The sequence below is a fragment of the Meleagris gallopavo genome, chromosome 26 (genome assembly GCF_000146605.3).
Source record: "Meleagris gallopavo isolate NT-WF06-2002-E0010 breed Aviagen turkey brand Nicholas breeding stock chromosome 26, Turkey_5.1, whole genome shotgun sequence".
In the NCBI taxonomy this organism is placed as follows: domain Eukaryota; kingdom Metazoa; phylum Chordata; class Aves; order Galliformes; family Phasianidae; genus Meleagris; species Meleagris gallopavo.
The window spans coordinates 1747618-1762842 of NC_015036.2; the positions used below are offsets into that span (position 1 = coordinate 1747618).

General features: G+C 51.0%; 1 protein-coding gene across 2 annotated transcripts in view; it reads right to left on the reverse strand.

Annotated features, from left to right (window-relative positions):
* The window catches only part of SNX19 (sorting nexin 19), a 104027-nt gene that overhangs the window by 8519 nt on the left and 80283 nt on the right, over window positions 1-15225 (reverse strand). For both annotated transcript variants that reach the window (XR_002121622.2, XR_002121621.2), the window contains exon 12: window positions 13505-13660. The gene's annotated coding sequence lies outside the window, so the exon portion shown is untranslated. The remainder of the gene's footprint in view (window positions 1-13504; window positions 13661-15225) is intronic.

The following is a 15225-nucleotide window of genomic DNA, read 5'->3' on the forward strand; positions in this document are numbered from 1 at the left end:
TTTTTTGCTTTTTTATTGTGGTTGAGCTGAACTGTAACAAGTCACTTTAGCTCTGTTGAACGCAGGATTTTCTCACTTTCCGGTAAACTGCAGTTACCATGGAGAGCTCTGAGACAAGCCAAATGCAAAACATTGGAAACTACACCCAAACTCACCGCAGCCATATCAAACAGTTAATTAGGAAGGCCGTCCATGTGTTTCCCATTCCCTGGAATGGTTTGAATCAATTGCCCCGTGATTTATCACCTGTTTTCTGTGCGAACGGTTCAGCTCTGCTCTCGTGCATGTGTTGGAAGGGGGATCTGTGCTATGCAGCAAAGCAGGGAAGGGAGATATTAAGGACTTAAAAAACAAAAAACAAAAAACAATCATCAAATAACCAATTCTGCTCCTTCCTCCAGTATAAATCTCCCCCCGGAATGATATGCTTTGGATTCTGGTGGGATTTCTATCCCTTGGCAACTGAGAAAAAAGGAGAGGCAGCTTTTGATTTTGGAGTACGGAGGATTACAGCTCACCGGGCCATAGCAGGGCTGTGCTGTGCAGGGCCCAGATAGGATTCAGTCCCAGCTGCTTCTCTCCTCTTCCTTGTCCCCATCCCTCCATGGAGCAGAGCCCATCCGGATAGGTGGCTGCAGATCCTCATCCCCGGGTTGCATCTCCTTTCCAGGAACACTTTTCCCCACTTATCTCATGCCTTAAAACCCACAGACCACGGGGTTGCCCCTTGGTGGCCCATGCATCCCATTGCCACCCTGCTGGCCAGCATGCAGTGATGGCTGATGGGCAGTTGGTGAAGCTTTAATGCCCAGAGCTAAATTCCCAGTTGGGCTGCATCCCCACTCCCCCTTCACAGGGCATGGGGAGAACACACCTCGGTCCTGCCTTGTGCCAAGAGCTTCAATGCGGAGTTGGTTTCTCCTAGCATCCAAAAGCAGCAAGAGATGGTTTGGAAGAGATCCCTCTGACCTGCAGCTCTTCCCAAAGCACGCTGACCTGATTTTCTCACTGCCATCTGCATCGCTGCCCTTTGGGGTCGGGTCAGGTTGTGAGCCACTGCAGTCCCTCCGGTGGTGTGGGTTCCTCCGGGAAAGTTTGTGGGGATGGCTGGGATGGACACGGTGTTATCAGCAGCCATTCCCCCACGTTGTGCTCCAGTGTAGCGTTCTGACCGAGGTGTGTGGGGCTGATTGGAAACCCTGCACATTTATCTAACCCATCCCCCAAAGCAGCTGTTGGCCTGAAAGGTGGCTGCTCCTCTCGCGCTCCGCATTCCACCTTTCCTGCCAAGAGTGGGGGAGAGAGGGAATAAAAACTGCTCTCCTATCATTAGCAGATGATTGAAAAACCTTTCAGCTCCCCCAGCCAAGCGTGGGAGATAGCAGTCCTGCAAGACAGGAGCCGAGAAGCCCACAGCAGCAGATGGTGGGAAGAGGCAGGGACTCACCTCCATCCGCAGAGCCAAAAGGGTTCGATGAGGGGCTTGGGGTGAATGCTACACCTGCAGCAAGCGAGCAGAAGTGCAGCAGGAGCGTGGCAAAATTGCCGTTTACCCACACACCTCTGTTCCCATAGTGAACATATGAACTTGTGGATTGATTTAGCTTGAATTTATCTTTTCATTGCTCTCAGTGCAACCTCACTCCTGCCCTGCTCCTGGCCGCAGAAGGGAAGCAAAGTCATTGCCTGGCACAGGGGTTACTTGCCCCCATCTGTCTGCAGATCTCCTTTGCAAGAGGAGAAGGTCAGAGCTGTGCCTCAGTTTCCTCTCTCACTGCAAAGAAAAGAGCTGGTGGCAGGGGATGCACGGAGCTGCCTTGGAAAGATCCACAGGGTTGGGCTGCTCTGGCTGTTTGCACCGCCTGGGACGCTGCAATCTGCGAGGAAGGAAACCGGCCTCAGGCAGCAGGGAAAAAGAGAAATCTCCCAGGACATTCCAGAAGTTTTCCCACCCTGTGAAAAAAAAAAGGCAGTGGTGCACATGTGCACTCATGCCCTGGGACTGCTGCAACTCCTCATGCTGCCCTGACCTGCAGGAGGGAAGAAAATGGCAGAGAGATCTACAAGGAAGAAGGGAATGAGGCTTGCAAAGAGGAATGACCTCTGTGAAGTGCTCTGAGGAGCAGCAGCTTGGAAAGGAGGATCTCAGCTACAGATGTGTGCACGACGGATCCAAGAGCAGTCAGCTGCCATCCAGCTCGGATGGGCGGTTGTTATCGGCGCACGCGCTCCGTTCCACGACAGCTCCTTTTCAGACACTCTGTTCTGACAGGCTGAAAAAGAAATTCCTCTTGTCTTCATTTTCCAAATCCAGATTTGAGTCAACGCTTTGTCCTTTTTGTGGCCGTGAAATATTTTGGCATTACGGGGCTCCTTCTCCCACCTGGGAGTTTGCTTTGATTGCACTGACAGTTGGACTAGATGGCCTTTAAGGGTCCTTTCCAACTCAAACGATGCTATGATTCCTTCAGCCTTGCCCATTGCTGCAAGCAGGGCTCTAGGGGCCCTGCCAACACCACAAGAACTGAAGGAGGGAGGGAGAAAGGAGGAAGAGGAATCAGAGCTGGACAGAACCCATGGACTCCAAAGGGTTGGCAACAGGGTGTTCGTCATCCCTGCAGATGTAGGGAGTAGGAGCAGAGCCAGAATTTGCTTTGCATATGCTTAATACAAGAGTGAAAACCCAATCTGCTTAAAAACATGAAGAGCCAGAACTGCTGCTGACGTGAGCCCAGGCTGTGACACAGCTTTGGTTAAGGCAAATCGCCCAGGTGAGCACAGGGCACGCTGCCATCCTGCTCAGGGTGGTAGAAGAAGGCTTGTGTGTTTGCATTCTAGGTTACACCGCCTTTCCATTTATCAGGGAGACACTGTGGTTTCTTGTGTTTTATTATATTTAATGGGGTATTATTTTTTTTCTTGCTGGCTGTTTGTTTGAGAAATTTCTCCCAGGGGGACTCCTTTTTGATCGCTTGGTTGCCAGACAGAATGACATCAGACAGACGCTCAGAGGAATGATAAAAAGGCAGAGCCTTATTTCTTAATAACAGGCTCTGGCAAAACACAGAGTGAAGTTAAACCAGGACCCAACGCTGCACGGGCTGCAGGGCAGGGGGACAGGAGGGGCTGCTCTGCCTGGCCCATGCATGTTCACCCCTGTGTTAGTGGCCAGGGTGTCCTGGTCCCTTTGGGAACAAAGGAGATGGGGTGGCAGGAGGCACTAAGGTGGGCTTGTGCTTGCAGACCATCTGGTGCCAGTGTATGGCTGTGTGCATGGGGCACTGCTTATCAGTTCAGTCTCTGCCTTCAGAATGTGCCCTCTGTTCTCCTTGCGGTGTTCCACGGAATTTCTGCCTGTTCCCTCTTCCTCATTCCAGCAGCTGATAGCAAGAGTTGAATGAGATGGGCAGACACTCCCATTGGAGATGGGCAGCAGCCCAGGCACCAAGTGACCTAAAGTTCACAGCTGCCTCAATGCCCAGTTACAGACATTGGAGAAACCTCCAATGTCTCAGTGAGAGCTCCTACACAATCTGACACTGAGCTAAAAGGCATCTAACGTTACGGTTACATCTGGCTTTCAGTTTCTTCTTGCTGCCTTTTCTTCTTAAGTTGCTCATAAATTTTTTTGGGGGGGGGATAAAATTCCATTTGGGCTGAAGTTGTCTATGTTTGGACATTGCTCAAAACTTCATTTAAAGAAATGTAGGAAAGGGAGAAAAGGGCTCTGCCAATTCACATATTTTATCATTCAAAATCTGAGTTTCCCCTCACTTCCATCTTGGACTCCCACATCCAATTCGTACCTACTTCTCAATGGCACCCAGAACTGCCATGAGAAAATGCTGAAACCCACTGTGCCCTGAGGGTTTGCGGCCAATTCAGGCTCTCTGCTCTGTCAAGTTGGCTGAGATGGTTTCACCTCCTCCAATCTTTTCAGCACACCGCATTTTGGAGGAGCAGTAAGGAAACCCAAGCAGCCAGCAGTGGGATCAAAGCGGGGGCTGTGTGGGGTGGGAGCAGTACGTGCCCAGGAGCCCGAGGACAACTTTCCTGGGAACAGAGCACTGTTGTCAGCCCCACAGAGGAGAGCATTCTCCATTCATGCCCACGCCATTGTCTGCCCCATGAGGAGCACCGCGCCGTGCCGCGGTGAGGATGGCCGCCTGCACACAAGAGATGCACTGTGGCGGCTGATGGGCAGGCAGGGAGGGGATGCACGAGTTAATTGGGCACAGAAAAGGGTCTGTAGGGGTCTTGTGTTTCCCACTCCCATTTGGGTTGATACGTTGCTGGAGGGGGAATTCCCAGTTTCTACTTGAGTCAGCACGACACTGGCACCCTGGTTTGATGTGTGATACTTACAGGCAGAGTTTGGGGATTCAAAGCCACCAGATATGAGCCATTATGGGATTCAATTTGCAGTTTTTTCAGGAGTTCATATGGGTTTCAAGAGCAGTGATTTGAACAAAGGCTTCTCCAACCAGCAGTTTTGGGAAGGGCCTTGTGAGCTTTAGGCAGCTTTGGCTAAATTAGATGGCTTTGCCCAATTCACTTGGCTTTGCCCCACCTGCAGAACCCTTAGATTTAAAAAGTCTGAGTGCCAGCTGTCACCAGACCAAGCTCTCATTCCCTCGAGGCAGTTCTCCATATCCAGCTCAGTGAAGGTCCCAGATGTGGGTCTTCTCCTCCGTGTCCTCTCCCAAGCAACCCAAGTCAGTGCAGACATCATTTTACCATCCCGTGGAGCAGCTGCCAGCTGTGAGCAGATGTTTGATGCTGTGGAATTAGGAAACTTGGATCTGAGCAACAAAAGCCAAGGGAGAAGAATATAAAATAGCAAGCCTCAGTGGCTGGTATGGCATCAGTGCTCTGGGTGATGGCTTTCAGTGGGACAGATGGCACTGAAGCCTTGGAAGAGCAGTGGAGTAAGAAGGGCTGGAGTGACACAATGGATTTCCTGGGGGGTAGGGGGAGGGATGCTGTCACCTGATATGTGTGTACCCCCATGTCTGTGCCACAATGCTCATTTGGAGCACTGCGAGACAGCTCTGCTGGCAGCCAGGGGCTGAGGGAGCCGGGTGCTTGGAGGGCTGTGCTGATGCTGCCTGGCTGCTCCAGGGACAACACGGTGACAGCACACAGAACAAAGCCTGACATGGGGCTGTGACAGTGGTGTGCACCAGGAACCAGCAATGCTCTTTCTCCTGGTGGCACAGAATAAAGGCTGAGCAAAGTTCAAGGAAAACACAGCCGGTGTTGCACAATGCTGGCAAAAGGTCCCCTGATGGAGAACACACTGAGAGCTTTGAGGATGGGGGAAAGAGGAGAGCGAGTGATCCCACACTGCTGGCACTGCCCATGCACCCCGATGCTGCTCCTGGTGGCACGGCAGTGACCCGGGACAGAGGGATCTCGGGGCTCTCTGCCCTGCAAGAATGCATCCCTGGCAGGGCAGGCAGGGAGGAGAGCAGCACACCCAGCATGCAGAAATCAAGACATTCCTTTCTCCCCCTGCAGACACAGACACGAGGCTGGGATGTGCAAGACAGCTCCTTGTGCCCGCAGTTTCACCACGGCCAGATGAAATGTAGGAGATAGGCCAAGAAATAGGCTTTGATGTGCAACCACCACCCGGCTCCTCTCTGTTATTCCTTCCCCCCCGTGCCAAACCGAAGTAATAGATGCTTCCCCTCTGCCCCCATGATCCAAAGGTCCTCGCATGGACAAATTCATCACTCAGATAACTTCCCGCAGCCACGAGATGGGAAGGCCAAGGTAAATACACACCCATCCATCAGCAGATATGTGATGAAGCTCTCCTTTCTTCAAGGAATTCACTCCAGGGGTTCAACCACAAAGCGATGCTGTAGCAAGGCAGTGGGATGCACAGAGCCACCGAGGATGCTGCCAGCATCCCTGCCAACAGGATTGATCATGGGGTGCACAGCCCACATCCGAGGGGTTTGCCAGCAAAAATGATCCTTCCCTTCAAAAATGAAGAAGTGTTTTCAAGCCGTGTGTATCGGTGGCTTTTGCAAGAAGGCAAAGATGAGAGGTAATGGCCTCACGTTGCACCACGGGAGGTTCAGGTTGGTTATTAGGAAGCATTTCTTCTCAGAAAGAGCGATGCTGCAATGCACAGCTGCCCAGGGAGTGGGGTGGTCACCATCCCTGGGGTGTTCCAGAGCTGTGGGGATGTGGCACTGAGGGATGTGGGCAGTGGGCACAGTGGGGTTGGACTCAACAATCTGAGAGGTCTTTTCCAACCTGAATGATTGTGTGACTGCATGTCTAAGGCAGCCGGGACAGGATAGACGCCACTGGCACTCAGCCTATAGACAAACAAAACTGAACTATAGACCAGAAAACCAGAATCTTTTCGAATCAAAATAGTCTCCAAAAGGCAAAAAAAAACAAAACAAAACAAAAAACCAACAGAAAAAGAGAGTGAAACAGATTCCCATGAAGAGAGCAAAGCTCCGAGTGCATCCGCACCGTGTCTCCACATCTTGTCTTCCCACGGAGGGACCCTGGCTGATCTCCAGATCCCAGCTGGGCAAGCAGCAAAAATTTTCCAACGCGACAAACTGTCTGATCCCTGCAGCACAGGGAACTGTCTCTGGAGCAGTGGGGCACTGAGTAAGATGCTCTCACTGCAGGGAGCCCCAGACCATCTCCCACCCTTATTGCAAAGGAGCAAGAGCCAGATAAAAGCTCCTCTGATAAGGATGAACTGTGCTATGCCCTCCGCTGAGATCTGGAGGATTAACCCAACAGGAACATGATTTTGGGACTATAGTCTCTATGGGACGTGATGGGAGTTGCTGTGGACTCCAAGAAGGAGTGTTGAGCAGACCAGTCCATATAGCAGCATGGCCATGGGAGCAATTGGCCAAAGGCAATGGCAATACTGGGAAAGGAGCTTGGTCACTGGCTGTGAGAACAAGGATCAGAGCATGATGAATCTGAGAATGTAATGTGTTTGCTTGGAGATGTCAAGAACAGAAATTTATTTGCTGTCAGGGTGGTGGCAAAGAAGAATCAAAGAGAGCAAGAGGGTGTAGCAGATATACTTCACTCCAGCTTTGTTCCACCCCACCCTTCAGCCCCCACCTTGGGTGGATTTGGGTTTCTTTGGACTGAGGATGGTTCAAGAGAAGAAATCAGGAGTGAAGTCAGGGTCAAAGCCTTAAAAAGTCTTCTGCACCAATACAGTGTAAGAAATAGGCACATACCAGAACACCTCCCTGCCACTGGTGCCCGTTTTTCCCTTACCCTCTGCACATACCTTAGAGCTCTGCTCTGTGACTCTGTTGAGTTGGCTCCAACAATAGACATAATTTATATTTGGTGGGAGACCTGACTTCCCTCCCACCACCTCTGCAAGATGCAAGTGCTCTGCCTGTAAATGCTGATACAGGGGAAACGAGCTGCTCGCAGCAAGCTCTCCGTGCCGTTCTCATTGGCATGTGATATATCACAACTAACAGTCTCTCCTTCATGATATTACCAGCCCCGACCCGTGATCTTGGGAAGAATTCAAAGTCCAGCTTATCAGCAAAAAAATAAGCTAGTTAAACTTAAAACAGCAAGACTCAGCTTGGGCTAGAGGATGATTTATTAAGAAACACGGACTTCGGAGACAGAGAGAGGGAAAGGAAGCCACAAACCCCACATACAGCCTGTAAAAGTTCCAGTTTATAATCTAACACGAGTGGCTGCACTGCTCTGGCTGAGAAATCATCTGGGATCCATCACAAGGTGGAGGCACGCAGCTGCAATGAATCCACGGGTGGGAGCATCGCTCCCGCGTGTGCAGTGCACAGCGTGGATCTGAGGACACAGCCCTGCTCGGGTACCCCAACCCCTGCATTTCCCAGGATGGGGCACCCAGGGGCGTGAGGCACAGCTCTGGGCGTGTTCCCCTTGTTTGGGCACAGCCTGGCTCCAGCAAGACTTAATGCATCCTCCCTTTCAGCTACAAATAGCCGTGCTGCTCCATTTGGGCAGCGTGCCATTGGATGCTCCATCTGGGCAGCGAGCCGTTGCTTCCTGCTAAGCAGGCACAAATATTTCCCCTTGGTATCTAATGACTTGTTAAAAGCAGGCATCTCTATTACAAATACGGATCTGAATATAAAATCGCACCTCAAACAAGGCAAAGGCAAATGATGTACAATAATACTTTACACTCACATTTCTTTTTTTTTTTTACGAGAGCACAGCAAAGATTTGAAATGAAGTGAAAAGAAGATATCAGAAACCAGGTGTTGTTTTTGTGAGACCTTTTGATTTGGAAGAAACTCACTTTTTCCACTAGGAAGCTGTTACATCCCAAGCCTTTGGCTCACACTTCCAGAAAGCACCGCAGGCGTTATTAATGACCACCAAAACATGAGGACCAAAGCATCTGAGCTGACACCTCCCTTCCTGCTGAAGGATTACACTCATTCATAAAATCCAAAAGAAAAAAAAAAGAGCCAATCTGATAGCATGAGCTGGGATGAAAATCATTCAGGAAACAAAGCAGTGAGGCTGGATTTCATACCTTCAGCCACATCACTCTCAGTAGGGCCTGGGATTTTAATGCAGCCTTTGAAACAGGAGAGAAGCAGAGTATCTGGTGAGTGGGAAGGGCTAAAGGCAGTGAGGGTATCAGGTAAATCTCTGTCCTCCTCTCCCAGCCCTAGGGGTAACCCAGACCCACTGCTTCCCATGTGCACCTTCCTTGCTGGGACCCCTCTCCCCGTGTTTGTGCATTCTTGTTTTACAGGGAGGGAAACGCCAGCGAGAGCCAGCAAACATAAACTGAGTGAGCAGGGAAGCTAACGAGCTGCCCATAAAAACAGAGCTGCAAGAGCCTGGGGCGAGGGGCTGGCAGCGGAGGGGCCGTGCACTGGGGCTACCATATTGCAGAGTGCTTCCACACCAAAAAGGGCCCCTGCAGTCCCATTTGGGTGTGGGCTGCCTGTGGTTCCCGCTTGCATGTTTGGGTTTTGCTGGTGCAAGCACTGCCATGTGTTCATGCTGCAGCTAATGCTATCTGTGCCAGCATCCCCTGCAAATGAGTGCACGGGAAAGAGGAACAACGGGTGGCAATCAGGAACTGAGGCTCAGCTCCCAGCCCTGCCATGGCACAGCTGTCCCACTAAGCACCAACGCTCCCCAGAACGCGATGCTTCACCAAATTTCCAGCCAGCTGTGCGCTGCACTGACACAAAGCATGCCCCCAGGCAGCCCCAGCCCTCTTCCCTTGAATGCAGATGCTGCAATGCAGTTCTGCCACGGAAATATTTCCACCCCACTGTGACACACAGAGCACGTTTTGAAACGCTGCAAAGCATTGCAAAATGTCTCTGCTGTTGGCGTTTATCCCTCTGAGATCTGCATGGAGAAATGGGGTTCCTGGTCTGTGCTGCTGTGGATGTGGTTGGGGAAATGCCAGCACTCACTGAAGAAATGTGCAGAACTGATCGGTGCAGTGGATGCTGTGGGAAGATGTGAGAACCAACATTTATGTGCAATGAGTTGTGCCTGTTCTCGGCATCACCCATCTGGTTTTGGGAGTTTGCTTCCAACTGGAGCTGCTCACAGTGACTAGTACCCTTTTGGGACATTTGGGCCAGAGCTGGGTTCTGTTCTGGGCCCTTTCAGTGCCAAGGAAATCGACCCACATTGCTCTCATTCTGCCAGCATTCCAGTACAGACAAGCAAACACATGACCAAACTTGAGCAAACCTGCTGGGTGAGAGCTTAGTGAATGCAGACTGAAAAATTCTCCTTTTTTGGTCTTTTCCTGTTTTACAGCTGGTCAGAGGACGTGGGCAAATGTTCTCAGCATGGCCTAAGAGCCAGGTGACACTTTCTGGGACTTTCCTAAGAGGATGCAGAGAGCAGCATTCACTCCCTGCCACCACACACTTGAACACAAGAGGTTTGCACAAGAAGTCATTGACACCTGAAGGAAAAACCCAACCACTGGTCATAGAAGAGAACAGGATCATTAAGGTTGGAAAAGACCACTGGGTTCATCTCCAACCATCAACCCATCCCCGCCATGCCCACTGTCCACGTCTCTCAGAACCACATCCATCCTCTTATTGAACCCATGCAGGGATGGGGACCCCACCACCCCCCTGGGTCTGACACAGCCTCACCTGAGGACATCAGTTCTTGCACTTGGAAACACCCAGCTCCAAAAGAAATGAGAGCTGCAAGTAGAAAATGCACCCTACTAATCTGCACTGACATCTCCATTGATTTTTGGGTTCATTGGCTCTTGGAAGCTCAAGAAACCCAAGCTCAGCTTTGGTAAACTGAGACGAATGCTCCTGCATTTCCAGTTGGGGCTGAACAGGTTGTGGTTCCCCACGCCCTGCACGGGGCTGACATCAGTTCCTCTCATTTTTTATTGTCCCGGGCCCAGCTCTGGCCCTGATTTTTAATTGCCTCGTAATTTCTGCAGCACTTAGAGCTTTTTATAAGCCTCCTGCCTTCCCCGAGGTCAAGAATGAGTGCCCCCAGCTCCCCCGTTTTCTTAATCACCGAATAGTTGTGAGCAGTAAAAGAGGAACGCGGATGCCATTTCCTCGCACCGAAGGGCGCACTGCAGTTTAACGAAGGCAAAGGAGGGAAAATGATTTAGGAATGAAGTAACTTTGCGGCCTTCCTTGGCCACCTCCATCTCTTGGTGCCAGAAGGGTGGAGATGCTGGGGAAGGACAGATGTCCTTCATGCTTTTGGGGTGGTTTGTTGTCAGACTCTTTATAGGGGCCGGTAGCACTAAGGGTAGGTTTAACCCTGCCCGGTTTGCCAGAATTGGGCCTGGTGGACTGACTGCCTGTGGGTGGTAGGAAGCAGGCAGGGTTTGGCTTGCTTTCATTAGGAGCAGATTGAAGCTATATGAGGCTCTGAAGGAGGTGTAAGGAGGAGTTGCAGCCAGGAGGGGTTTCCTAGGGAAGGTTTCCCATTCAAACAGCCCCCACGCAGCCAATATGTGCCCAGCACTGATTGAGACAGCCCCATCCCAAAGCAGCCCAAGGCCTGGTTTGCAGGCAGCAGCACATGGAGTATAGAATGAGAATCTTAAAGGTTGGGAAAGGCCTCCAACATCACTGAGTCCAACCCCACCATGCCCACATTCCTCAGTGCCACATCCCCGTGGTTATGGAGCATCCCCAGAGACAGTGACCCCCCACTCCTTGGGCAGCTGTGCAGTGCAGCACTGCTCTTTTAGCAGAGATTTAACCTAAGTGAGAACTGAACGAAGCTGTCAAAGCATTCTGCACTCGGCAAAAAATGAACCTCCCCAGATGTCCCAGATAGATGTACTAACTTACTTTGTTTGCACTCAGAATTCCCCCAGGAAAATACTAAGTTGGAGAGGCCAGAAGTGTCCCTGCTCCCCCCAGATACCAGGATGGACAGAAATAACACAGCATGGTCCTAGGATAACAATGACTTCGTGCTGTTGTGTTATAGCTCTAAACATAGCCAGCCCTACTGCAGTGCAGATAAGTTCATTGGGAGCTGACAGACACCAAATGCTTGCTTGATTTCATGTGCTGGGGCTGAAAAATTTCATTAGCATCTGAAGCACTAAAGAAAAAAGCATTTTTCTAGCTCTCAGAGTCAGCAAAATGCTCAAAGACATCCAAGAGGGAATCAAAAGGCAGAAGAAACAGCAGCAACAGAAGCAAAATGAAATAGAGAGTTCTTGCTGAGCGCTGATGCTGGAGATGCAAATCGTGATTTGTGAACGCCTGGAGATGGAGAAGTGGAGGCCATCCGAAAAGGGAGCGAATAAATGAGACTTTGTATGAGGTCCATGGAGATAACTCAAAGCGAGAGCAAGCCGGTGTTTTTCCAGCTGAATAGAGTTCTGCCAGACAGCATTTTGCAGGCAGGTTTTGATGTGATGAAAACATCTATTCAGGATTCTGAAAGCATTGTGCTTGGGGAAGGTGAGCAGCAGCACCAAGTCGTGCCCCTGCCCTCTCTAGATCCTGCATTATTTTGAGCATTGAGGACTGCAAAGGGCTAAAAGTCACAGCTGTGATTTATTTTCCCCTTTCTTTCCACATTGAGCATCCTCGCTCACACAGCCGCCCGCATCCTGAGCTACACCACACTCCCAACCCACAGGGAATGATGCAAAAAGATGCAGGGAATATTCCAGGGCTGGAAATGATGGCTCACAGAGAGATGGACAGGGGGTGGCAGGTCCTCACAGCCCCCCCAGCTGACATCTTCAGGGGGAGGTCGGGCACAGAAACAGCACAGCACAGCCAAAATATGCGGTGGTGCCGGCAGCCCAGGTAGGTGCTTGGGGAGGGATGTCCATAGGGTGGGCTGTGGAAAGCTGGCCGGCGGCTGCACAAAGCCTGCTGTGAGCCAAAGCAAACAGCTCCAAGTGCCTGCCTGGCTCAGCGCACGGAGAGGCACCGAGGCACAAGGTGAGGTGCTGGAAACGGAGCTGGGAGCACTGGGGGCCTTAACCTTCACTTCTTGGGCTGCTCCTGGGTTTGCAGGAGATGGGGGAGCCATTTATTTGTTGCCTTTGTGCTGTCGGCAGTGAGCCAGCAGCTCAGAGCATCGTGCATCACACAGCACTCTGCAGCCCTGCACCCCTCCTAGAAATGTGCAAATGAAGCCATTTTAAGAAAACACCTTAAGATCCTTAAGATCTTCATACCCCTCTCATCCGAGCCCTTCTGTCGGATGTGCTCCAGCCACGCACTGTGAACATAGGGCCACCCCTGGCTGCTGCTGGCTGCTCCTGTCCCCTGCCACAGATGGCACGGGTCCCAGTGGATGGCATGGCCCAGCTGTGACCGAGGTGTGGAGGGCGGTGGGAGGCGATGGCTGGAGGCCAACCACCCTGCCATGAGATCCCCAACTGTTCTCCATGAAGAATGGCCCCTTGTCCTGCCCTGGCCAAGGGACAGCCGGGCGGTGTTGGGGACAAAACATCGATTTGCAGAACCATCAACAAAGGAAGCACAACAGCCGAGGCAGACGGGGATACCTCAGCCCTTGGCACGGACCCAGCAGTGCCACAGACATCATTTCATGCTGGGATTCCTGCAAAGCAAAGGGCAGCCGCCCTTTTCTCCCAGCACTGTGGGATGTATGGGATGAGCGATGTGCTGGGGCGAGCTGGGGAGCATTTTCCAGCTAAAATAATGTCACAGAATGGCATTTATTATTTTTTTTCACAGCCTGCTTTCTCCCATAGCCTGCCCACCGTGGGGAACAGCCGCATGGAAACCTGCCCAGGTTCATAACCAACTGAGTGTATGGGGTGTGTTGCTTCCTTCTGTCCACCAGAAAAGTCCCAAAATATGGGTTGCTCATGGAATTTGCTCTTCCTGATGTCAGAACTGCATGCAGCTCTGCAGAGCAAAGGCAGAAGATGCACCGAGTGATGCCAAGGAACAAGCAGGCAGCAACAGAAGGAGCTGGGCTCGGTGATCCCTTCCAGTTGTGAAAAGGCACTCACCTGCCACAGCCTGCAGCAAATCCCTCTCCTGCTGGTGGTCCCCGTGCAGGAATGTGCAAGCATCAACCCAGAGCCTTGGGGTGGGAGGGTGAGGGTTGGGGTGAGCGTCCACAGGTGGGTTTGGGGGTATTTCCTGAGCAGCACAAGTCAGTGAGCCTGTGGGAGAAAGCAATAGCTTGTCATTCTTGATATCAAAGCCACCAGCTATATGTTACATTTAATAGGACAGTTATCGAATGTTAAATACTGGCATGATTAAAAGCATATTTATAGAGGATTAACAGCTCTGTAATGGCTACATGTCTGCTCCGAGGCCCTTAAATCTCCCAGAATATGTTTCTAATCATCTATACAATAACCATCTTAATAAATCAGAATTAAAGGCATGTTTGGGTGAGCGCGGATCCCAGCCTGCACCTGGCAGCCTTTTGTAGATGGGAAAAAAGTAAATTCCCAATTTCTGTACAAAAATGCCATTCTATGGGGGTGTTTCTCACTCTGCATCACTCCAGGCCTCCTGGGATGGGTCTGGGGTGTCCCAGGGCAGTGCATGTCCTGCTGTCAGCAAAGCACTGCAGCACAGCAAAGGCATTCTGCAAAAATAAACGCCGGGGCAGAGTTGGAAATGTTTATTTTCCAAGAGCAGGCCATTCATCCAGCGACACCGCTCTGCTCCAGAGAGTCCCCCTCTGTTTATATGGGATGATTAATGAGACGCAGATTGTCTGTAGCCCTGACGGATGCTGCAGTCACCAAGTATGAACTTGGGAGTGATCCCACCTCTGCCTGGGCCATCCTGATTGGCCCGGAGAACTGATTTTCTTCCTGTTTCGTGCAATCAAATCCAAGATTTTATTGCTTTTTTTATTTTATTTTATGGTCTCTCCATCCACCCTCTGCAATCAGTCCTCTTTAGGCTCTTTAGGCTGCGACCTCCACTAAGATGGGAGCGGGGCTTAGAGAGCTCCAGGCACCAAAGGACCATACACCTCAACGTGCTCCAGCCCTGCAGCCTGAAAGCAGTGCCATGCCCATAGGACACAGGCTGTCCCTGTCCTCAAAACTTCACCATCACTCATGTTTTGGTTTTGTGCCATCTGCTCACCCCATGGGTTTCCTGTAGGTTAGTGTATACCTGACTTCCCCGTAGAGAGATTTAAGAAAAGCTCAGTTTTCACCCTTTGAGAAGCTGCCATAAATCACTCCCCACTGTTAACAGGCACAGCTGCACGGGGGTGGTGGGGTCACTGTCCCTGGGGGTGTCCCAGCATCGTGGGGATGTGGCACTGAGGGATGTGGGCAGTGGGCATGGGGTGGGCTGGGGTTGGATTTGGGGATCTGAGAGGTCTTCTCCAAGCTGAGTGACTCTATGAGTTGTTTCTAATTGCAGCTGGGAGGGATTGGGGAGCTGTGGCTGAGACCAACCTGTGTAAGTGGGCTCTAATTAGCCCCACTAATCAAACGCCACCGGGGGAATTACTCTGCACAGAGACAGAGGAGCTGAGGGAAAGTGCAGGACACAAATTAATGAGCCCAATTAATAATAATAATAGCAAAGACATTTTTGCAATGGCTAAAAGGGGTTGGATTGAAACCATCTTGAACGTGTCACCATAACAATGCTTTTGCACCCCTCCAAAATATGGCTCAGGGCAGCAGCAGTTGACACATTTCTCCAGCACTTGAAGCTCAAATTGAAAAACTGCCATTAACATTAAAAA